Source organism: Sphaerodactylus townsendi, linkage group LG02 (genome assembly GCF_021028975.2).
Source record: "Sphaerodactylus townsendi isolate TG3544 linkage group LG02, MPM_Stown_v2.3, whole genome shotgun sequence".
Lineage (NCBI taxonomy): Eukaryota > Metazoa > Chordata > Lepidosauria > Squamata > Sphaerodactylidae > Sphaerodactylus > Sphaerodactylus townsendi.
In genome coordinates, this window is record NC_059426.1 from 153,687,325 (window position 1) to 153,711,736 (window position 24,412).

The following is a 24,412-nucleotide window of genomic DNA, read 5'->3' on the forward strand; positions in this document are numbered from 1 at the left end:
AAAGGATTTGTTGGAGATGGAAACAGCATTGGGGTCCACGATAATCAGTACACAGTCTTAACGAACCGGCCCTTTTCTTAACAAATAAAACAGGGCGCATGGGTGTTTTGTGGTTCGCCGTGATGAAACTCATACAAATTTTTATCTAAGAAGGCGCTGATTCTTTTCCTCGTGGACTCATATACGATAGATCCTACCCTAGGTAATTGGGCCCGGTTGTAGTAGGATCTTTGGTAATCGGTATCTCTATGGGGAAGCTGATCGACTCCTGTTCCTGAAAACTCTAGATAGGTCTTGATATCGCAGGGATTTCTGGCAAGGGAGCCTACGCACATTGAGCTGTAGCGATGGTTGTTTCCATCGATGGATCTTTCCCCATCCATGTGGATCTCCGCAAGAGGGGGGATCTGAGAATTGAAGGATTCGGCCTTCCAAACGAAGGTTGGTTCGCGGTAAAAGTAGCCATGGCATACCTAAACAATGGAGTGCTTCTGCAACTGAGCAAGAATGAAACTAATCTTTTCCCAATGATCGTTGCAACGATAGCACCGGTTGGTTTTGAACTGGCCGACCTCACCACCCAGTGGGCTACCGGCCCATTTGGGTGAAAGGATGGGCTTCACCAAGGGAATCCTCGGTCTAAACCGAAGTTCCTCGCCACTTGCGTTTAAGATGTGAGCAACCTGAGTCCATAAGCGCAGAGGCCAAAATGCGATATGTTTCTACTGGGGTTGGCTAAGGAAGTCAAAATAGTACGCCGCTGCCTTCACCACCGGATCAGGAGAAGGATTAAGATCCACGTGGTGCCGCTGAAAGACTACGAAGTTTCTTTTTTCCTCTTCACATCCTCACTAAAAAAAGTAGCTTTGGACGATCCTTGAGTTAAGCAGGCTGGATTTGGCGTGGAGGCTTGGCAGATCGGAGTGCGGGGCCCCGGGAGGAGGCTTCTGCTTCTTCGGGCAGGCAGCCAGGTGGCCAGACCGCTAATAGAGGCACAATCCCAAACGGCGCACGGCGCTCCGACGCGGGTCTCGCCGCCGCCGGCTTATTTAGCGTCGGCCGCATGTTGGCTGGTTTCGGCATGGCCGCCCAGCCGGCAGGCAAGACAGTATAGCAACTCCGCGAGCCGAAGCTCGATCCAACCGCTAGCCGCCATGGATCCTAATATGATCACTGTTTCACAAAGTTTAATATCCATTGTTTGAAAAAAAAATATCGTGATTTCATGCGGTCGGGCCAGTCCAGGTGGAGCATTGTCGCTGGCAGCTGAATTCACGGGCAAAATCAGCAAAGCGGTTAAGGTTCTGTTGGATGGTTTTACTATCGGATGGCATCGCCAGCATTGGGATCTTGAATCAATGCTAACGCTTTGAGGAAGCCCGCCATCGCGGTATCGCCCCCTGCACTATAAAGAGAAACAAACCACTCAGCTGTTACCATCCAACACCCACCCAATGTCTCGTGATTGCTGCTCAGAACGATATAGACTGGCGAAATTTTGCATATGAGCATCGAAGCAGAATAAAGTAAGGAAGTTTGACGCTGCACCATCAAACGAGCTGATGGGGTCTTAGAACCCTCTTTCAATCAGCTTCTAGGTATGTGCTGGGGTTGCTGCTGCGATGTAACCTGGTTGTTGTACTGATAGTAGGGCGCTTGGGAGGAGCAGCCTCTAGGTTGAAAGGTTGAACCGGGCCGCGAGGTGTCAGCCTCGCAGGAGGGAGGGCCGGTGCGGGGGTGAAGGTGTAGGCACCAACTGGGGCTCTAACCAACGCCTCACGCTACCGGCCGTGAGAGTTTGCTCCCTGCTCAGCCAATTCCCCTTTCCTTTGGCGTTAAGGCATCTTGCGCGCTGCGGCAAAAGCCGCCTCTCGATCCAATTTAGCTCTTTCGCCTCGCTGTAACGCTAAAGTCAGTTCATTCTGGGTTTGATGGCTTTGATGTTGTCGCTACATGCTGTAAATCCAGTTTGGACTGATCCACACTTTGTCATGAATCGCTAGATTCCGTTGATACTGTTGGACGCAACGCTTCTTCACGGGTCCAACTCATTTGGATTTCCTCTACGCTGTTTTTTCACGTCCTTAAGCAGACTTTCACGTCCTGCAGATTCTCGCCCTCCTCCCACAGTTCGCCAGCCCCAGGTGGCAAGTTTTACGCCCGCAGCATGGCTACCGCATTCGTCCCACTTCGGTGGCATGGGTAACGATTCGATCGATCCAGTTCCTCTGATGGTTTTTTCCTCCACGCCCAACTGCTCCATGATTTCGAATCGACCATTGCTCGCTTCCGGGTTTGGTGCTGCCGAGGTGGTGTGGAACCCTCTTCCCATCACTCTCCATCCAACCCTCGTCATCGGCCCCGCTTCCGGCTGTAACTTTGGGACGAGCTCCCGGCAATTATGCCACCGCCGTTCTCTCGGGGAATGTCCTCAAGTATTTGTCCAGGAACCTTTCAATGGATTCTGGGTGTCAGCATGAATGGTAGATAACCAAACTCCTCAGGGACTGGCTGAATCTGGGGTTTGTAATCCACGCGTCGCGGAAATGAATCAGTCAACAGGCGCCGATCCATAGATAGCTCTAAAGTCTCATGCATCTCCACACGCATCTGAACCATGCCGCATCGCCCCAAGGGAAGAGAGGCAGGACTCGAACTGACCGGTCGGAGAGAGGCACCAGCGAAACCGATCATCTCCCCGATCCGGATTGAAGGAAGGCTCAAACCTCTATGGGGGCTACCGTACTCTTCCACATGGTCAAGAGTACTCAATCTCTGCATGTTAGAACACCAGAGATCCAAACAATGAGTTAGATCCAAAAAATGAGTTAGATTCCTGCCATAATGTAAGGAATTCCAAAGAGCAGAAATAAAAAGGCTTTTGATTATAAGTCCGTTTATTCAGACATCCTGGAAAAGCACACACACACGACATGGCAGGAATGAGCTTCCCCGCTCGAACAACAGGTTATAATGCTGACTAACCCATCCCCCCTGTCCCGCTTCATGAGAACGGAATTTACTATGCAACAGCGAGATAAGCATTCTCACAACGTTGGTGCAGGTCCTGGCCGGACGCCCGGCCAAAAGAATCTCCTTCAAGGTCAGGTTTAGGCTGTAAGGGAAACAAGAACGACTGAGATCCTTACATAGCTTCAGCCAATATATTCACAACCATCTGATCTGTTGTGCACCATTGCTATCTCTTACATCATGTTACATCCAAGGAACGTAGGGTGGCATATATGGCCCTCTCTCCCGCATTTTATCCTCACAACAACCCAAGAGGTGGATATTATGTAAGCTGAGAATGAATGACTGGCCCAAGATCACCAGTGAGCTTCATATCAGATCTAGTGCCTGTCCTATCTGCAAGCCACAAACAAAGATCTGAGTTCATGAACTGTTCATCTGTTCGTTGACCCGTTGGTGAGTGTTCTTCAGGTTGCTTCATCCTGTCCTTTCCTAACAGGGCAATTCATTATAATCAGACAGCCAGCATGGTGTAGTGGTTAAGAGCAGGTGGATTCTAATCTGGAGAACCAGGTTTGATTTCCCCACTCCTACACATGAGTGGCAGAGGCTTATCTGGGGAACCAGATGTGTTTCTGCACTCCTACATTCCTGCTGGGTGACCTTGGGCTAGTCACAGTTTTTCGGTACTCTCTCAGCCCCACCTACCTCACAAGGTGTCTGTTGTGGGTAGAGGAAGGGAAAGGAGCTTGTAAGCTACCTTAAGTCTCCTTACAGGAGACAAAGGTGGGGTATTAATCCAAACTCTTCTTCTTCAGCTTTTAAGGCAATCGTGTTGCTCGCCCTGTGTTAGGAAATACCAGGAGATTTTGGGGGTGGAGCCATAGACTTCGTTTTCAAAAGCAGCCCTTTTCTCCAGGTGAACTGATCTCTGTTGCCTGGAGATCAGTTGTAATAGTGGGGAATCTCCAGCCACCACCTGGAATTGTTACCTGTGGAATTGTTTTTGATCTTTTTGAAATTATCATTTGTGATAGAAAGATATTATTGAAATGATATTCACTTAGTGAGTTGGAGTACGCATTGGTGCAATATTTGTGACAGTACCTGTTGTACACCTGCCTTGATTACTATGGTGGACCACCTGGAGGTTGGCAGCCCTATTTCCCCCCCCCCCCCAGCTTGTTGTGCCTCTGCTCGTCTTGGCAAGCAGATGCAGTTAAAACCAGTAAGGAAGCACATACATCAATCCTAAAAAACAACACCACCACAATACTTCTAAGGCCCCTTTCCCACTTACCTTAAGCCCCGCGCTACTCTCCTAAAGTAGCGCGGGGTCCAGCTGCACTCCCCACTTCAGGGGCGGCGAAAATGCAACCGCCCCGATGCTGCCTCTCTCGTGCCTCTTCAGCGTGCGTAATTCCTGGCGCCTTTTCAAATTGTGCCTTTTGATGACCCCGCGCAATTGCGCACGTTGCGCACGTTGGGAATTGCGCGCAGCAACCCTCCGACAAAGGTAAGTGGGGAAAGGGCCTAAAATATCCTACAATGTTAATAGATGTTAATCCATTTGGTTCAGCAGCATTGCAGGTGGTGGGTGGAATGGAACTTTGCAAACCTATTCAGCAGGTGAAAAAGTTGCATCTGGTGGCACCTTTAAGACCAACAAAGTTTTATTCTTCTTATAAGCTTTTCTGTGCATGCCAATACAAATAGATTTTCTTCCCTTTCCCTTTCCCCTTCCCTTTTCTATCCCTCTCTTTCCTCCTTAGTTAGATTTGGCACCATTGGGTTGTATGTTAGGAGCTGATTGTGTTTTAACTCCGTTGTAAGCTGCCTTGAGTCCACCGTGGGGAAGGGTTGCCTATAAATCAAATTCTAACCATTTCCCACCATCTTGGCTTCCCCCTTTCCAACCTTTTACTCTCCTGTACAGTGTGCAATTGTAAGTATCTTTTACCATTGGGTATCATAGAGTTGGAAGAAACCACAAGGGCCATCAAGTCCAGCCCCCTACCATACAGCAATACACTATCAAGGCACTCCCAACAGATGGCCATCCAGCCTCTGTCGAAAAACCCCTAAGGAAGGAGACTCCGCCACCCTCCGAGGCAGTGTATTCCACTGTCGAACAGCCCTTACTGTCAGGAAGTCATTCCTCATGTTTAAATGGAATTGCTTTTTCCTGCACTTGGAATCCAGTTAGTTTTGGTTTTAAATCTTGGCGAAATTGAGATTTTATTGTATTTATTAGTATGGAATGTTGGAAACCACCCTGAGCCTGTGAGAGGAAGGGCAGCATACAAAACCAATAAATAAATAAAGGTGGTGTCGGACTCAACCTTTTTTCTGCAGCTTCAGACCAACATGGCTTCCTGCCTGAATCTATTCAGCAGGTGTTCAAGTCATCTGTTGCTTGAGCCAGGCTCACATCTGATAGTCACAGTCGAATGTGACTGATGAACTTCTTCTGAGGTCTCTGTTGGTCTCACCAACCCAGCAGTAAGGAGAGGACAGTGGGGTGCTGTGTGGTTTCCGGGCTGTATGGCCGTGTTCTAGCAGCATTCTCTCCTGACGTTTCGCCTGCATCTGTGGCTGGCATCTTCAGAGGATCTGATAGTAGGAATGGAAAGCAAGTGGAGTATATATACTGTGATGTCAAAAGGTGAGGCCCTCTGAATAGAGTAGCCTGGTATGTGAGTCACAAAGAGAATGCTGCTAGAACACGGCCATACAGCCCGGAAACCACACAGCACCCCAGTGATGCCGGCCGTGAAAGCCTTCGACAATACAAGGAGAGGACAGTTTTTTCCCTTCGCTGGCTCACAGTGCGCAGCGCCCCTCAGACTGAGCGCAGCGTTGTAAAGCAGCGTGTAATTTAGCTGCCTGTTCCTAGAGAAATATGTTAAGGCACTGATGCAACTAATTGCCTCACTACCACGAGGCCCTGAAGGCAAATTATCCCTGCTATTTCTTCTTGTTTCCAGCTGAGCTAGCTGGCCGACTCTTGTCAAATAAAGCACAGTTCTTTGGTGTAATTACTATGTGATTAATTAAGCCATATTCTCTCATCTCCCCACCCCCCTTCAAAAGGCAGACTGCTCGGCAGTGAGCAGAAGAAGATTTACACCACCATCCTAAGCCCAGTTATACCCTTAAGTCCACTGAAATCAGCGGGGTTTAGAAGAGCGTAGCTTCACTTGGATGGAGCAGCAACTCTGTATAGCATGGCACTGTCAGTTTACTGTTTTTTTAAAAAAATATATGTGCTATGTGTCTATGTGCTTGCCAACTTTCCACTCTGGGAGCAGCATACTCAGACTTCGGTTGGGATTTACTTCCATACTGAGCACCTGGGTAGTGCTGATGACATGCAGAAGTCATTCACACAACCTGATCCTGAAGAGCCAGCATGATGTAGTGGTTATAAGCAAGTGGACTCTAATCTGGAGAAGTGGGTTTGATTCCCTACTCTTCCACATGAATGGCAGAGTCTTATCTGGTGAACTAGATTTGTTTCCCCACTCCTACATTCCTGCTGGTTGTCATAGTCAGCCCATTTCTGGCTTGATCCTGCCATGTCTCCTGCCTGGGATGTGGGATCCTTTCTCTCCGCATAACCCCCTCCGCCCCCATTACAGTGGTTGTACTTTCTCATTCTTTCTACTCTTGCTTCCTGAGCAATGACTTATCTGCTCATTGGAAACTTGCTGTTGTAGTTATGTCAGTAGTGCAGATGTAGGTTGTTTTGACCCTGGGGGAGGCTGCATTGTCTCTGGACCATGGGACTGGAGCAGTGCCATCCCCCCCCTTGGGACTGGCAGTCAGGGCCCGGGGTGGTGTTTTGTGACATGGAGCATGATGTGTGGTATAATGGAGGACACTGTGCTGCTTATGCTCTAGTTCTGGCAAGAGAAGTCTAAATGCTTATTGCTGGCGTTGTTTCATAATAAAGAAATCATCTGAACACAGAACCTCGTTATTGAACAGTCCAGGGGGCACGACTGGATGACCTCGGGTTAGACACAGTTGTTTGGAACTCTCTCAGCCGCACCTACCTCACAAGCAGCTACTGTGGGAAGAGGAAGGGAAGGAGGTTGTAAGCCACTTCGAGACTCCTTACAGGAGACAGAAGTGGGGTATAAATCCAAACTCTTCTTTTTTAAAGTGGCGATGTCAGGGATTGGAAGCCTTTATATGCAAATCAGATCTGCTGCTACTGAGGCACAGCCTCTCCCTTGTATTTATAATTTCCCAGTAATTAAAGGGGGGAAAACAGGTGATTTGGAGAAGAGTCTGAAGTATATTTACAGGGACGACCCCCTTACAACGGGCTCCCCACCCAGTAGGAACAGCCTTGGCTTTACACTTGTTTTATTCATCATAACATAGAGTTGCCAACCTCCTGGAGATCGTCTGCTTTTAGAGTTCATCCCCAGAACACAGAGATCAGATTCCCTTGAGCAGATGGCTGCTTTGGAGGGTAGCCTCTACGGTACCCTCTTGAGGCCCCTCCTCTCCCCAAACCCCACATTCCCCCAAAAATTTCCGGGTATTTTACAAGCCCAAGTTGGCAATCAAAGTAAAACAACACAGAGGTTTTTCCCTGGCTTTATGAAGTCCCATCTGCTCACTGGTTGGAGCTGTCAGCCTGGGGTACTAATTCAAAGCAGAGCGCAGACATAAACCATTATGTGCATCTGGAGCAACCTGCTTCTCCCTGCAAATCCAGAGACCTGGCAGAGCTCGAAAGCTATTCCTTTTCATTCCTCCGTGCAGCTTCCTGCGGCGTTTGCCTCAGAGTCAAATTAAATAGCTGGTTAAGCTTTTCTTCACAGCTTGGCCTCTGGATGGCCTGCCTGCTGATTTGGGGCTGGATGCTACTTCCATTGGCTCCATTTAACAGTCTGATTCAGGACTTGGACGTTCAGAGGGAAGAAGCAGCCGTTGGGGACAGGAGGTGCATGTACAATGTTCTTGGGGTTTCCAGCATCTGTCGGCTCATGGTGTTATCCAAAGCAGGCAATTTATAACCCATGTATACCAGGACAGTCCTGGGTAAAAACCGTTAAGCAAGCAGGTGGTTGTATCGTTCAAAAATGGTTTTATTAAAGAATAAAAATAGTAAAGCAAGAAACAGATTTTAAGCCTGCTATGCACTCCCCACCTAGTATACAAGGGCTAAGAGAAAAAGTCGGAAGTTAGACAGGATTTCGGGAGTCGATTCCCCACTGGAAATGAAATATAGTTTAAACCAAGTTTAAAAATAAACTGCACCTTTTCATTGGGATTTCAACCTCCCTATTGCAGATTTATTCTGCAAAGACATGTAGGGCTACATCAGGTTCTGGAAATGCAGCACTCCCCACAACAAATTGATCTCCGTTTTTTGTCTCTCCTGATTGGCTGGCATGCCGTGTTTGGACGGGTCCCTTTTTCCCCTGCAAAAAAGGTGATGACGTGATGACGTGATTATGTCATGACGTTAGAATGGCAACACGTTTGCAAGGCTAAACGTTTAAGCGTTCAGGTGAATAAACGAGCGAATGCCTAACTGTTTAAACGGCTGCTCGATCTCCTATGGAAACCGGCTCACGTGTTCTCGTCTCCTCTGACCACAAAGGTGAAAACGAAACCAGGAAATCTTGCGTGCACATCTCTAAGCACCTGGCGACCGCTGATTGGTTGTTGGCGGGAAATTAAGTGAAAATTAGTCCCCCGTTCCTCCCCTCGAGACTGGAAAGAACTGTGGTAAAAGAAAAAGTTGTACTTCCAAGCAGGTATAGTGAAAACGCGGAATGGGGGGGGAACGAGCACCAGAAACGGGAAGAAACCCCCTTTGTCGCTCGAGGACTGGGGAGGCATGCCTGAAACCTTTTTTTCCACGTAAGTACCATGCGATGGCCAAAGGACCAATATTTATACCCCGAAATGGGTCCTGCAGAGGTATGAGGTAAGCCAGCAGGAAAGCCAGAGGCAAGAATTAATTGTTTTTCTGGGGTTGCAACAAAAAGATAGGAGAGGCTTGATGTATCGTTAGAACCCAAGAGAATGCCTGGGCTACTCTCTTGAGTACTGACTGATTGCTAGGATGAGTGCAGATAGGTTAAGTAATAGTCTGTTCAGAGTGCTGATTGATTCCCTTCGGGGATAGGGCGGTATATCAAATCAAACAATAAATAAATAAATAAATAAAATCACCTTAGGGTGACACAAGGGGAGTTCGCTAGCTCCATTGTCCAGCAAAGTACACCTTAGGGCCAGAGGGAAAGCACAGTGGTCAACTGCTTGACACACAAAATGGATCTCAGAACTCTCTGAGGGGCATCCATTTTGTCAGGAGCATTATCTTGCTGTTATGCCAGCCTTTGCCCCCTGTGCCTTCATGGCACCCCTTAGTGGAAGTAGGTGTCTGGCTGCTTACAATAGTTGTTTTCTTATTGCTTGTTTCCAAAGACTATACCTGTAACAAATCTAAAGAGACCCAGCATGGTGTTGTGGTTAACAGCAGGTGGATTCTAATCTGGACAACCAGGTTTGATTCCCCACTCCTCCACCTGAGTGGCAGAGGCTTATCTGGAGAACCAGATGTGTTTCTGCATTCCTACATTCCTGCTGGGTGACCTTGGGCTAGTCACAGTTCTTAATATAGCATATTAAAAAGTTCCATTTTATAGCTGGGGAACACTGAGTCAAATTGGCACCAAAACCAGCTGGTGAATGCATAGCAGAAAATGAAGAGAAATCTTAAATCAAAATAAGTACCCCAAGAACCACGTCTTCACTCTTATTAGTTGCATTTACAGCCATGGAACACAGGGGCAGCCCAATCCAGATTGGGGGGGGGGGGTGTTAAACACACACAGAGCAGTGGAGTGCTATGCTGATGCATCCCCCCCCCCCCCAGCACAAGGGACACCCCTACTGGTGGGGGGCACAGCACTGGTAGCTGGCCGCCCCTCAACTCCATGTTGGCAAAATCTGAAATTCCAGGCTGCCATGGAGCAATAATGGGGTCTGCTTGGATGCCAGCATGGGGGTGGGGGTTGGGGTAGGCCAGGACGTTCCCAGGGGTGGAGCCAATGTTAGTCGGCTTCCACTGGTGTTCCAGCTCAGGAACAATGGCTCCCAGCCCTGCAGACTTACACCGCATGAAAGTGTGACATAATCCTGTTTGTCTTGTGGGGCGATTTGACTGGCCGGAGGGATTTAAACTTGCCCTCTTTTCCATGCCATCTGAAGCCCCTGTAGAGTTGTGCCCGGCTGCCTCCACTCACCTCCCTCATCTGGACTGCACTCTTAACGTGCACACATAAGCTGTGATTGAAAATAAACATGCATACACATATATTTTAAAGAACTGTTCTTTTTCACCAGCTTTTCCAGCATAACAGCACATTTAAAAATATTGCCAGATTGTGGGTCAAAAGACGTGGGTGGTTAAATATGGACGGACTGGTAACCACGCAGTACTAATATTAATGAGATATGGGAAGGGCTGGGACTGTTCTCACCAATGTCACTGAAAGCATCTTTTTTTTTGCATTTCCTGTGTTTGCAATTCAAATTCAGAATCTGTGATAGATGGAATACATGGGAGCTATTTTAAAATGGTTTTTTCCCCATTTCTTACACTGCATGAATCACTTGCATAAAGAATGCCTCTCAGATGAAAAACATCTGAGCATTATGCGTGATAAAACTCTGAAGAGATGTATGTTTTACATTGTGGATGTATAAATAGTTTCCAGTTATAAAGATTGTGCCAATGAAGCTCATATATTGGTTTGGGCCATTGTGTATTTGAGCCTCCTTAAAAAAAGGAATAGGGAAAAAATCAGTGGAAACTTGCAAGCTGCTAGCTCCATGCTGATCTTTAAAATATGAAACAGAAGTGTGTACCTTTTAAATAGAAGCCTGTTTGTATCTACGGAGGAAATAGCTGTTAGCAAAGTTAAGCGCTCAGAACACTTGCCTCTCAGAAGGAAAATAATCACATTCACCGAAAAAAAGTTGGATTTCATGAGGCGGGTTTCATTGGAAATCTACTTCCATTTTGTTTAAACGAAAGGTTCTTTTTGAAAAGAAAAAGGAAAATCCATCTTCAGAGTTGATGCTTGTGTGATGTTTGCTTTTCTCAAAGAGCTTTTCTTTAAATACTAGCTGGCTCAGCCACACTTCGTTGTGGCTCCCAGTGGGGGGGTTAGGAAGGGCGGCAGGGCTCTCTGGATGGCTGGGTCGCGGGTCAAGGGCGCTCGCAAGTGCCGTCCGGGCTTGCTGCTGGCAGGCACCAGGAGGCTCCTGTCCAAGGCCTGGCGCCTGGCAGGAAACAATCAAACTGACCCCCGCAGCCCCCGCAGTGGCACCCCCCACCGGATTGGTCTTGCTGCGCGCTTCGCTGTGGCTTATGGGGGGGTTAGGTTTTGCGCAGCGTGAACGCGCACGCCGCACAGAAGGCAGGCAAGCCACGCCCCTGGCCTGGTGGGTCCTCATTGGTCCACCGTGGTGTTGGGGAATGTGTGTTTTACTGGGCTCGGGTGTGACCTGGGAGCCTGGTGAAGGCGCAAAAACCTGCCCGCCAGGGGGAGGGACGTCGTGGCCAAATTTCGGAGGAATCAGTCCAGCCGTTTCGGCGTTAGGCCATCAGTAACAAATACACGGTTAGCTTTTTATATATATAGTTTTGGAGTGACGATGGCTGCCATTGCTTTTGAGAAAAAATATCCTTGCTACACAAAACCTGGGCAAAGCTTACATCTGAGCCCATGAAGCTGAGTCATAGTGAATCGGGCCATCCATCCAACAATGTCAGTACTGTCTGCTGAACCGGGCAGTGGCTCTCCAGGTTCTCTTTCACATTACCAACTATCTGGTCCTTTTTGCTGGAAAAACTGGGAACGGCACCTGGGATCTTCTGCCTCTCCTCAGCTCTGAGCTTTTGACAGGAATAGAGCTGGCATGTCAAGCATAGGCCCAGTTTAGAGCCGGGGTGTCAAGCATGGACCCAGTGGTTTCATCCAGTCTCTTGAGAGGGCTTATAAAACCCATAAGCCAGGTGAGGCAATCCCCCCCCCTTGCTCCTGAGGGCTGACCAGCCCAGACACCACTGATATGGCCTGGCAAGCCACCCTTCCCCCGTGCAAATCTGGGCTGATGAGCCCGCTGTAGGTTCGCCAGCTGCAGCAGCCACCACCTCCCCCCATCCCCCGGTGCCAACCTCTTCCCGCAATGCTGTTCTGGAGTGATAAGCCCTGAAGCAGCCATCCTCCCCCACCTGTACTGACCACTTCCCCCAGTGCTGATCACCAGCTGAGGCAGCTCCCCCACCTCCCTTAGTGCCATAAAGCTGGCGAATCCACTGCAGGCTCAACAGCTGAGGTAGCTACCCGTCCTCCATTGCCAATCTGGGCTGGTGAGCCTATTGTGGACTTGCCAATTGAAGCAGCCCCCCTCCCCCATTGCTGATCTCAGCTGGCAAGCCTGCTGGGAGCTTGTCAGCTGAGACAGCCCCCCCCCCCAAAATCAGGCCTTTGTAACAAATGAGTTCAACATCCCTGGTATAGGGGGAGGCACAGCTGATATTGAAGGAAGGGCTGGCAAGGAGAGCTTCATCTCACAGATTCAAACTACGGTGCTTTCTCTGGTGCCTTAAAAGGCCACTTGTTCAGATGTTCACAAGAGATCATGCTTCATGGCCAATTTCTACCAACTGAGCTACTGTTAAGGGTATAAGAGCAGGCCAAGGCAGTCTTTTTCTAAATTGACAACTCTGTCCCAAATGACAAACTTGAAAACAAATCTAATATTGTAAATAGCATTGCTTTAAAAAACAAAAACAAATTGCCATTTACAGACAGAAATGAACATGTGAAGCTTTTGACACTGCTACATCCTTACGTTGGGATGTGTGGCCCTGAAAGAATTTTATTTACTACTAGGGTGGGTGGGTCATATCAAGATGCTGTGCCCCCTGCCGCCCCTCCCTTGCATGCCACCAGAGGTGGGATCCAGCAGGTTCTCACCAGTTCCCGAGAGTGGGTTACTACTTATTTGTGTGTGCTGAGAGGGGGTTACTAATTGGGTCCACTTTCTGTCTCCACGCCCTCGCCTCCCCGAGAGGCATCCTGCCTTTGAACGTGAAGGTTCCATATAGCAATTGCGACTAATCATGTAACTCCCTGAACTGGGTTAATCCCTTTCAGGTACTGCAATTCATTGAGTCTCAGCCTTTCGTACCTTTTATCTCACCAGTCTCTATCAAAGAATCTGTGTGTTTCACCATTGCTGTGTTCAGTTTTGTGAGTTGGGGCATTTTCTATAATGTGATGATGATTTAGAAATGACCTGGTGCAAAAAATGGGGAGGGGTCGTGGTGGGGTGGCTGCCCATGGGCATCCAACTCAGGTTTTGCCCAGGGCTGAGCCTAGGTGCGCCTCTGCCCCTTTTGCTGAGGGGGGGCTGGCTAGGGAACCTGTTACTAAAATTTTTGGATCCCACCACTGCATGCCACCCTTCACTGTCTCCCCTCTCTCACTTCTCTTCCCTTGCATGCCTCCCCCTCTATCCCTTTCCTCTCCCTCCCTCTCTTCCCTTGCATGCCACCCCTCCCCCTCTGTCCCTTCCCTCTCCCTTGTGTGTATGTGTGTGAATGTGTTTCACTTCCACTCGAGTTACTGCCTATGTACTGTTTTCACTGCTCATATCTGGCCATCTGAGTGAACATTCTAAGCAGAACGAACATTCTAAGGGTGACAGTTACACACAGGCAGCTGCGTGTCCTTCACCATGGAGCGCCAGGAAAAAGGCGTTTTACCTGGGCCAGGTGTGAAATTTCAGGTATGTGAACATCTAAAAACACTCTCGCCTGGCTGACTATAGTGGCTGGGAATTTTCAGAGGAATTGGCCCAGCAGTTACTGAGTTATACTATCATCAACAAAAACACTGTTAGCTTTTTATATATATAGATGTAGTTTGTTAACAAGGCCAAAAAAGGAGAGGGAGGAGACTCAAGTTATAACTTTTTGGAGGTAGGCATCATTTGATGTGTCCCTCAGAATGCCCCACTCTGGTGATGTCTTTGGCTTATACTATGCAATCCATCTTGATCTCAGTGATACAGAGGGATTATAAATAATGTCGTTTTATTGTTTTATTGTTTGCTTTATTGTTTTATATTCCATGAGCAGTTATTAAATAGAATTATTTTGTTTTATTGTTTTATATTCCATGTGCAGTGATCAAATAGAATTATATTACTGGAGGAAACTTGTCTAAGAGTGAAGGTAGTGGTCAAATACCTGTCAGTTGGATAGCAAAACAGAGGCACCCACAATTAAGATCAGGGTTTCTGCATACTTAGGGGACTCCTCACTGGTGCAGAAAAAAATATTACATTGTATGTACTAAATAAAGGTGGAGGAAAGTCCCTTCCCCCATGAGAGCTACGAATGCTCATTGCCCTCTACCAGCGTAATCTCATACCGAAATATTTTAAGTTAATCCTAACAAGATTGCATTCTGCATTAGATTGCACTGCAGGAGTCCTGGAATGTCGAGAGAAGTTACTTACAGTGCCTGTTCCAGGTCTTGGCGGGAGGGGGGCCCTGGACAGATGGTGTATATGCTATTCATTATTCTACAAGATACTAGTAGAACACAGAGTGTATAAAGAAAAGCAAACACTTACCTAAGTACACTTCTAATTAATAGGAAGATGCAAAGAGACTGAAGCTGTCTTTAAAGGTCGTTTGCCTCCGCAGGCTCGTGAGTTTACTGCAAACCATTTGAAAATTGCCTCAGAACAACTGCTGAAGTTGTTAGAAAGACACAAGGCAAAATTGGGGATTTTATCTGCTCTTTTTCTCAAGGTGTCCCTTGGCTGGCCTGTCATTCTAAGGAGCCTTAAATATTATCTGTTGGGACCATTCACTCAGTTCTCTCTGAGCAGGAAGTGCTGAAAGCCTCCAAGGATTAATATATGTTCCTTGTGTTATTACATTTTCTGCATCTTCTTCTGGATTTTCCTCCTTTTAACAATAATCCATTGATAAGCACATAATTACACTCAGTGTCCCATAAATGCACTTCCCCACACCTTTCAAATCTGCCCAAGAATAAGCACCCAATTAATTATGTTCCCATTCAGCCTTTCTTCTAATAGCACATAACACCTACATCAGTTGCTATTTATACTTGCCACTGCAACATTAATTACGTGAATTCTCCTGCAGAATCTCTGTCCATTCTTCCTTCTTCTACCTGGGCTGGCATTTGCAGTTCCTGTACTCTAGTTCTAGTTCCTAGAATCATAGAGGTGGAAGAGACTACAAGAGCCATCCAGTCCAACCCCCGGCTGTGCAGGAACACACAATCAAAGGACTTCAGACAGATTAATCTACTTTTAGTGGTAAAATACCATTTTCAGTGGTAAATCACCCTAAGACTCAAAGATCACTTTCGTTATGCACTGTTGTCAAGCCAGGTGTCACCCATCTTATATCTGTGGATTATCTTACATTTACCTCTGTTGAAATTCATTTTGTTTAGTTTTGGTCCAGCATTCTAATTTGTCAAGGTCTTTTTGAATTCTGACCCTGCCTTCTGGGGTATTAGCTACCCCTCCTAATTTGGAGTTACCGCAAATTTGATTAGCGTGCTTCCTACTCCATCATCCAAGTTATTTATAAAAATGTTGAATAGCATTGGGCCCAGGCAGAACCCTGTGGCACCCCACTAGTAGCTTCTTTCCATGATGAAGATGAGCCATTGATGAGCACCCTTTGGGTTTGTTCAGTACCAATCAATTACACATCCACCTAAAAGTAGCATTGTCTAGCCCACATTTTACTAGCTTTTTAACAAGAATATCAAAGGTCTTACTGAAATCAAGGTTTGCTACCGTGTTTCCCCGAAAATAAGACAGTGTCTTATATTAATTTTTGCTCCCAAAGATGCGCTATGTCTTATTTTTAGGGGATGTCTTATTTTTCTCTGTTCTGTTTGTCGGGCATGCTTCCAAACAAAAACTTTGCTATGTCTTACTTTCAGGGGATGCCTTATATTTCGCACTTCAGCAAAACCTCTATTATGCCTTATTTTCAGGCGATGTCTTATATTCGGGGAAACAGGGTATATCCTGTCCCTGTCCCTAGCATATACAGCAATTTCTGTCTTTTTGTTATCAGAATTTGAGTTTGAAAAGGAAACTTCATCTATGTTGAGTTAATTCTATATCAAGCCTCTGAGTAATCAACGAAACAATATATAACGGGTTCTATGTGCGGAGCTTTCACATTTGTCCTTTATAAAAATAGCAATTGTGTGGGGACCCAGTTTGGATTAGGACTGTAGGTTGAGAGAGAATTTGCTGTGTTAGGCTTACTGAGATATCCAAGTAGTAAGTTTCAACATCAAACTGGCAAACTTTTTTTGCTTTTAACAATGTAGCTTTTAATTGGAGGTGGAGATGACAAATGCTGTGGAGAAGGCACAGTAGGCATGGGAGGGGCAGAAGCTGCAAGAAAGCAGTGTATAATCCCATGTGCGCAGTCATGTTTTTTCCTGCAACTGGGCAGATTTGAGCTGTTCTGATGCACCATTTATCTTTATCAAACATGTATCTTTTGTGATGACTCCCTATGAACAAAACAAGAGCTCAACGGGAAGGTGGTTGAATGTGTCTCGCCACAATCCAGATCACCCACTGCCTTGCTACTTTTTTTTTCATATGATAGAAAACATGGACACAGTCACAGATTTTCTTTGTGACAGAAGAAAAAGAGTTGGTTTTTAGACCCCACTTTTCTCTACCATGAGGAGTCTCAAAATGGCTTACAATCACCCCCCCCCCGCCACACACACGCAATAGGAACTTTGTGACATAGGTGGGACTGAGAGAGTTCTGAGAGAACTGTGACTGGCTCAAGGTCACCCAGCAGGTTTCATGTGGAGGAGTGGGAAGTCAAACCTGGTTCTCCAGATTAGAGTCCACCATTCATATGGAAGCGCAGGGAATCAAACCTGGAACTCTAGATTGGAGTTCATTGCTCTTAACCTGGTTTGGGACAGTCTACATTTCTTCCAACGTTTTTCTTCTTCCAGAAACTTGGAGAACTGTCACAAAGATCTCTTCAATATCCTCTAGAGGTGGCTAAATATTCCCCATATCCATGTAGTTTCCTTTCATTCTCCTAGTATTAATCCATTATGCAGATATTCAATAAATGTACCATGCAATATTTAATGATACTTTTTATACTCTTGTCCTAACAAATCAAATTAATAATTATAAGTATTTCCCTCTGCTATTTTAATCAATGTATTAATACACATTGATCAAATAAAAATTCACACAGGTCAAAATTTATCTACATCCTGTTCTATGATTGCATTCCAGTAGATAATATTAATAACTCGCCGTTATCAGGAAATGAATACTCTTATTTCACACTGTAATTATCATGCAGTTCCTGCCTTTGCGAGTTCTTGTAAATGTTTCATATTGCACAGAGTCAAAAACCAACTACACAGGATAATTCAATTACATTACACTTGATTACTTTATAGTTAACACTGCCAGTGGATTATTGTTTTTTTTTTCCTTCTTGTAATATCCCAACCCCTGACTGAAGATCTCCACCGAGGGAGACTGGTAATTGATTTCATTGTAAAATTGCTAATATCCTTACCTGTCACTTAAATATTCGATTTAGCCTTGCCCTTTGAAAGCAGAAGAGAATACGTCCTTGCCCTATCTTGTGTGGCAGGCTTGTCTGATGCTGAAGAGTATAATCATGCCTCCACTCCAGACTTCTTTTCTGTACACTAAACATTTCAGTTGTTCCTTCAGCCTTTTGCTACAGAAAACTGGAGCCTGACCCGTTCCCTCACCCACTTCTGAACCCATTCCAGTCTGTTGTCTTGGTTTAATTTTGATTTTTACAAAAATTACAAGCTATTGTGTGCTAGAAAATCAATGTATACCTGCAAGAAGTAGGCACACAGAGCACCCTACAGTTGTCTATGTTTAACAAGGTAGTGTCTTGATTAGGCTGACCAGACGTCCCGCTTTGATGCGGCCGTAGGACAGTCCATGAAACAACTTGTCAGCGTCCAGCGAGGTTTTTTTCCCAATGTCCCGGGTTTTGGAAGGCTGCTGCACTGCCTTCACTGGGGCAAGGAAGGCAGTGCGGCCTCAGCCTCCTCTTGCAGCGACGCAGGAGGTGCCTGCCGACCTTCTGGGGTGCTGCTGCGGAAGCGGCGGCACCGCTGAAGGCCGTCGCGATCTTTTCGCGATTCTTGCCGATGCTTTAATATCCACCCACCTGTCCCAGTTCGCGAAAGTCTTGATTATTACCATTATTTTATTTATCCAATTACATTTAATACCCTGCCCTTTCCTGGCCAAGGCCCAGCTCAGGGAAACTTACACTCATAATTGAATATGTAACATCAAATATGTAAAATCAAGATTCAGTAACAATTATACGTAAGAATAACAAAAACACACAACAACCTGGCAGCCCTACCCCGCATCCTTCACTGGTGGCCATGAGGCATTTGGCAACCCTACTCTCAGACGTACAATTTTGCTAATTTAGACTGTTTGAATTTTTGCCAAACCTTATACGTGGTGGTAGAAAGTGGTCGTAAATTGCAGCCAATTTATGGCAATCCTACAGGATTTTCCAGGCAAGAAACGAACAGAGGGGATTTGCCATTGCCTGCCTGTACAAAGCAACCTTGGACTTCCTGTTGCCTCCCACCCAAATACTTACCAGGGTCAACCCTGCTTAGCTTCTGAGATTCAATGAGATCAAGTTAGCCTGGGCCATCCAGGTCAGCTCAAATTTTCTATACCTATAATTTAATGGTCTTAAAATATCTTAAGGGATATTCTTATTAATATGAAACCTAGTAGAAATATGTCAGTTTGGTTGCTTGGCAATATCTTAAAGATTCTGACAGAGCAATCTTCCTTTCTCAGGCAATTTTTGCATAGTACTTAACTCTGGATTTCTTACTTAACCAAATAAACGTTGCGCATGCTTTTTGCCATACATTAAGGACTTGAGTGGGTGTTGTTATCGTGACCTTTTCAAACAAAAGTAACATTTTTCATAATATCAATTTTTCCAACTAGCTACTCAGCTAAATCCAGGTGTTTGTAACAAGGGCCGATTTAATAGATCATTTTAAACCTCTGTCTAAACTTTTCAACAACTGTGACCCACTGAACGGGACAAGGTACTGCAGGTGAGGTCTGGTTGCCATCAACCTGGAGGGGAAAAAATGTCCTGCCCCTTTAATAGAGGCTTAATGGCATGTCATTTGCCTCTGTACCATGAAGAACTTCAACTGCCCATTTCCACTCATGACAGCTCTGTGAAACTGGCAGGACATTTTTTCCTTCAAGTTATTACCAACCCAAGGTCTGAGGAGCAAGTATTAGAGTGGAACCAGTGGTGGGATTCAAATGATTTAATAACCGGTTCCGGTGGTGGGATTCTAATAATTTAACAACTGGTTGTTTACAAGCACAATTTTAACAACTGGTTCTGCCGAAGTGGTGTGAACCGGCTGAATCCCACCACTGAGTGGAACCATTTCCAAACAGATCTAACAGTGCACTTCCATGGCTCCCGAGGGCCCCTCTGGCCCAAAGCATTCACATCCTGAGAGATGAAGCCCTCATACGCTGCCTAAACATATGGTTTATCCTGGTGGCCCCGCCAGCAGTTGTGCATTGAATTTTATTGGGCGGCTGTGGAAGGGCTGCTTGTTGGAGCTCTGGGTACAATATAGACTCTTATCAGCTCTCCTTCTCCCCTTTCTTGTACCTGGAGAGTCTGATCCAGAATTCAGGTGTTAAAAATTGGCTATTGTCGGCAGGAAAGCAAAGGAATATCTGCTTCTCTTTGTAGCACTTTTAGTACTGTTTTTCATACTTTAGCCCCATTACACTCACATTGAGAGGCAATGTTGTGGCTGCCAACAATCCTTGGACCTCAACTTAAGAAATCACTCTGAGGGCTTACGGTACGTTACATGAAAACGCAGAAATCATAGTTCCAGTGCTATTTTTTATGAAACAACTTCAGAAGAGGGAATTTTGGAGGGAAGACCTAATGGAGGAAGGGGGGCTACTCCCCCAGCCAGCCACCACTGCTCTGCTCCAGATTGATTCGACCTGCTTTCACTCCCTCACCCAGTTTCAAAAGGTGTGTTTGCTCAGGTTTTGAACCTCATGAATAAACTAGCAGCTGAGGAGGAAAACAGTAGCCGTGGAAAGGGCTGCTCATTGGCTCTCCTGACTTCTTTGATCTAAATTTCCTTCTTTCTATATACTTACTGCCTGTGTATTTGTGCACATCGTGCAGTCAACCATCCACCCAGTAAGCTGTTTCTCTTGCTTTAACAGGCAAGGACGGGTTTTAAAATGTCAGTTGTTCCAAAAGGCTTCCCACCTGCTCCTGGCATTTGCAAACAAGTCTAACTTTAGACAGAAAACAATTTGAGCATTTATTTTTAAAGTGTTAATGATCTTCACAAGGAACGTCTGTAGGGACTCAACAACACATTCGTTTGATTAAGTTCCAGCTTGCTGCAACCTGCCCTCCATGATGTATTCTGAAAACATGGTAAGATACCAGAACAGATTCATTCAGAATACCATTTCTTTGAGGGAATCACAAGTTTACCTATAGATTTCAGGCAAGGGAGAAAAAAAAATCCCATCCTGTAGCAAGCCAGAGTGATGATGATGAAGAAGAGGAAGAGGAGGAGGAGAAGGAGGAGTTTGGATTTATATCCCCCTTTCTCTCCTGCAGGAGACTCAAAGGGGCTTACAATCTCCTTGCCCTTCCCTACCTGTGAGGTAGGTGGGGCTGAGAGAGCTCCGAGAAGCTGTGACTAGCCCAAGGTCACCCAGCTGGTGTGTGTGGGAGTGTACAGGCTAATCTGAATTCCCCAGATAAGCCTCCACAGCTCAGGCCGCAGAGCTAGGAATCAAACCCGGTTCCTCCAGATTAGACACACGAGCTCTTAATCTCCTACGCCACTGCTGCTCCACTGCTGATGTTGATAATCTCAAGAGCGATCTCTCTGTGTGTAGTCTCCTTCTGAAAGTTCTCATTTTCAGGGACTGTTCTTTATTGTCCTTTAATTGACCTTCTACCTTTTAGTAAGCTATGATCACAGAGGTTGGCAATAGCTCCTTTCAGGATGCAGTCGGCCACCTAGTTCTCCCTCAGAAGACTGTCTGGTCCTCATTCCTTAACCCATTCAGTAACAGCTTTATATATTTCAACAGTCTGCCCTGCCCACCTTTCCCTGCCCAGAAAGTGCCAGTTCTGCCCTCTCTGCTGCCTACTTGCTTAGAGGTACCACATGCAAGCCTCTGTTGCCCACCCTTCACCCTGCCTCTCTTGACACAATAAATACAAACTCATATGCTTACTCTGCCCTGATGTGTGCCCTTCTTGGGATGCCTAATGTTCCAATTTGTCTCAGCTTCCATTCTGCCTGCCTGCCTTCCTTGGGGTGCCAAATACTGTTGTATTCAAGCAGCGTAATACTGGGACACTAAGCATCTGGCTCTGGCAGTTCTACAGGTTAGATTTTAATTGCCTATAAAAGTGGAAACGTTTGTTCTGGTTCCTTGAAATGACCATGGAGGACCCTTCGGAAAAGGTACAATGCTGAGAAGCCCCCTCCCATCTCATTTAGAAAGATGAGAAACAAAGATGAGACAGCCATAAATTAATTGCTAATTAAACTGCAACAGTTTGCTCTTTGGGTCTGAAATTTGGCAGGGTAGGTTCAATCAAAATAAAGACATTCACATCTAAATTTAATGCAAAACAAAACAGAAAGGTTGCAGTTTGAAATTAAACCAACGGGAAACAATAAAGAACAATAAAATGAAAATTAAATTTGGAAGGAAGGACATACTACAGATGGGAACGGAGTATAATATGCAGATAGTGGTATTGGAATGCCAAACACTTTTCTTTTTTATGATCTGTAATGCTGCCTGCCTTTGTGGGGGCTCGGAATATGGGTCCATTCTGCACAGCACAAAGAAGACTTCTGTGGGATGTCTTAAAAAGAGGTGACTTTTCACTCCACACACCCAAAATCATATGTCTGGGGGATGTCTTTTAAAAAGGCAGCTTCTGGGTGCTTTCCAGACAGCAAAGGCATTAGAGAGGAAAAGAGGTTGTTTCCTGTCTGTTGTCTGGTCAGTTTTACCCTCAGCTTGCACCCAATATTTTGTGTGCAGCCAAAGGGATTCTCCCTGCTGCCACTTGCCCCACGTTGCCCCAGGACTTTTGATTTGCAGGCTCCAATCTGGAGTGCCTTTTCAGCTCAAAAAGTACATAGTTGTACTTTTGGCAGGACATAGCTGGTCCTGCCAATACTGGCAAAATATAGTTTCCCTGTTTTTAATGTTATTTTTGAGGTGCTATCTTCATAGCTATGCAGACATACATCAGAGAATCTTCGCTGCTCAGAAGAAAGGTCTGCTGCATGTTGAAAGGCATTGAGTTGACCTGCCCTCCGCAGACACACTTCTCCGTGCAGTAAGAAAAATGTGTGTCTGCATAGCTATGAAGATAGCTCCTTGAAGATAACAGCCAAGGGTGAAACTAACCAGAGAGCAAAATCGTCAGGCAGGAAACATAAGACCTCTCCTGAGCTCAGCCAGGCAGGAGATGTCTTGCACGTAGCTTAGGAGGGAAAGGTGCACTTTGAAGCATTTTTTTAAAAAAACATCTTGAGCAGAAATAAGGTGTCCTAAGGATGTCTTAGGAAGAATGCTGTGTGGAGTGCCTTCCCAGGATGCCTTTTTTTGCTTCCTCAGGACTTCTTATTTTAGCAGTGTGGAACAGACCATAGTTCAGCAGTACAGCATCTGGTTTACACGTGGAAAGTTACAGGTTCAGTCAGAGCTGTAGCGAGGGGGAACTGTGCCTGGGGCACGTGTGTGCCTTAAGCCCCTGCCATGCCCCCGTCCGCCCGGAACATCCCTGCCCCCGCACTGACCATATCCCCACCCCCTGGGTGCTATGCCACTGGGATCAGTCCTGTGTTTTTCGTTGAAGCTGCCTCAGGAAGGCTCCCTACAGAAGCAGCACAGGAATTTTCTAAAGATATAAATAAGAGGCCACAGGAGATGTGAAAGACCTCTGCCCAAGACCATGGAGAGCCAATGACAGCAAAAGGAAACAATATTCACCTTTCACGCAGGAAGTGATGTCAGTGCATTGCAGGGGGATGCCAGAGATGCTTTGGCATTTGGGTTAAACTTCAGAGTTTTGTCCAAACATTAGGGCACAGGGACTGCTATCAGCACTTTGGGATGCTGCTGACCACTCCATCACCCCTAGCCCATTTTAATGCCATTTTTTTCCTATCAGCCAGCTGATTGGTAGCAGGGTTCAAGAAGAGGAAAAGAGATTTCACCTAAACATTAGGAAGAACTTCGTGACAGTAAGGGCTATTCAACTATAGAATACGCTGCCCTGGAGAGTGGTGGAGTCTCCTTTGGAAGTTTTTAAACACAGCCTGGATGGTCAACTGTCAGCAGTGCTTTGATGGTGTATTCCTGCATGGCAGGGGATTGAACTTGATGATCCTTGTGGTCTCTTCCAACTCTATGATTCTTGGCGCACCTGCTAGGGGTGGGGAATCCCCTGCTAAGTATGGGTAATAAGCATGCATTCTGAACCGCCTGTCTCTTAAATGTGGACTTCAGTCCCTCTCATATATGAACTGTGCACAGCCTTCTCATTACTCAGCTCAGATCTATCTTGTGGCTCCGGTACTGTATCTCCAAACCATCTTTCAGTACAAAACACATGAGGTAATGGGGAACACCTTCTTCTCACTTCCTCTTCCTTCTCTTCTCTTACACATACACACAGTCTTGCTGAAGTCTCCAGTTGATCTGGCAGCTGAAACTACCTATTAAGTGGACTTGACTTTGAAGGAGCTCTTCTTTATTCCTCTCAGTTTGACCTTTTCTGTACTCTTGTTCTTTTTTTGTTGCCACGGTAGGAAGGGGAATTACAGATGCCCTTCAACAATTCCTTGTCAACAGAAGCCTCTTGTATTGTCGAAGGCTTTCATGGCCGGAATCACTTGGGTGCTGTGTGGTTTCCGGGCTGTATGGCCGTGTTCTAGCAGCATTCTCTCCTGATGTTTCGCCTGCATCTGTGGCTGGCATCTTCAGAGGATCTTTAGGAGAGAATGCTGCTAGAACATTGAAAACCATAATATCCTAACACTTCCCTAATAGCCTTCTCTGGCTAAGAACAGGCACAGAGCAGAGAAGTAGGCTGTTCCTTGACAAATCCAGTTCTGTTATTGAAGGATGTGAAGCGGGTACATCTGAGCTGAATAATACCAGCTACATAAGTACCCCATTCTTACCT

At 46.1% G+C, this 24,412-nt stretch overlaps 1 protein-coding gene across 1 annotated transcript in view; it reads left to right on the plus strand.

Annotated features, from left to right (window-relative positions):
- The window catches only part of RIN3 (Ras and Rab interactor 3), a 109,104-nt gene that overhangs the window by 19,495 nt on the left and 65,197 nt on the right, over window positions 1-24,412 (plus strand). The gene's annotated exons all lie outside the window — the stretch shown is intronic.